This window comes from Camelina sativa, chromosome 8 (assembly GCF_000633955.1).
Source record: "Camelina sativa cultivar DH55 chromosome 8, Cs, whole genome shotgun sequence".
Lineage (NCBI taxonomy): Eukaryota > Viridiplantae > Streptophyta > Magnoliopsida > Brassicales > Brassicaceae > Camelina > Camelina sativa.
The window spans coordinates 23,096,194-23,097,059 of NC_025692.1; the positions used below are offsets into that span (position 1 = coordinate 23,096,194).

At 37.8% G+C, this 866-nt stretch overlaps 1 protein-coding gene across 1 annotated transcript in view; it reads right to left on the reverse strand.

The window, feature by feature from the left end:
• Positions 740-866, reverse strand: part of LOC104708040 — a 6,417-nt gene continuing 6,290 nt past the window's right edge. Inside the window, exon 4 of the mRNA XM_019229182.1 lies at positions 740-855. The gene's annotated coding sequence lies outside the window, so the exon portion shown is untranslated. The remainder of the gene's footprint in view (positions 856-866) is intronic.

Sequence of the window (866 nt, forward strand, 5' to 3'; positions counted from 1 at the left end):
AGGTATTCAGTGCCAAACAAGTCAACTATCCCGACGACAAAATGTTCCAAACATTTACGAGCAGTACTGGCATCAAGACGTATGTATTCGTCAACCGAGTCTGATGCAGTCCCATATGCTAAAAGTCGAATTGCTACAGTACATTGTTGTAGGGGTGATAGACCATTCCGGAAGGTTGCATCCCTTTTTGGCTTAAAATATGGAACTTCTTCACTGAGACGATTCACAATACGCAAGAACAACGGCTTGTTCATTCGAAATCATCGCCGGAAGTGGTGAGCATTGTAAGTCGGATTATCAGAAAAATAATCGTTCCACAAACGTTCATGCCCTTCTTCTCGTTTTCTATCGATATATGCACGTGGTTTCCTTTCGACCGGAATTTCCTCTTCGACAGCTTCAAACTGGTTATTAAATTGCTCTTGAAAGTATTGGTTTAAACTATCGTTATTGGGATCATAATGGTAGTGAAAATTGTTGGAAGAAGATGCCATAACAGGATTGAGAAAGAAAATGTCTTTGGTTAGAGAAAGAAAATGGTTTGATTTGCAATAAGATGAGTAAAAGAGAGAAGGTGAACAAAAGAAAGAAGAGTGTATGATTTGGTATGTTTGATTTGATCTTGTTCTCTCCTCATATATATTGAACTTTCGGACAGAAGAGAGAAGAGACAAATTGGTGTGAACTTATTTCTTGTGAACTTGGTGCATGTGAGTGTTAACTTGGTGCATGTGAACAATCGGACAAACTTAATAAATTTCTTGTGACTCTGTCTTTGTAACTAAAATCCAAACAAAGATTAGAAATACAAGTGACTTTAAAACTAGAAAACAAAATACCAAGCCCCTACAATAATCCGGTCACGG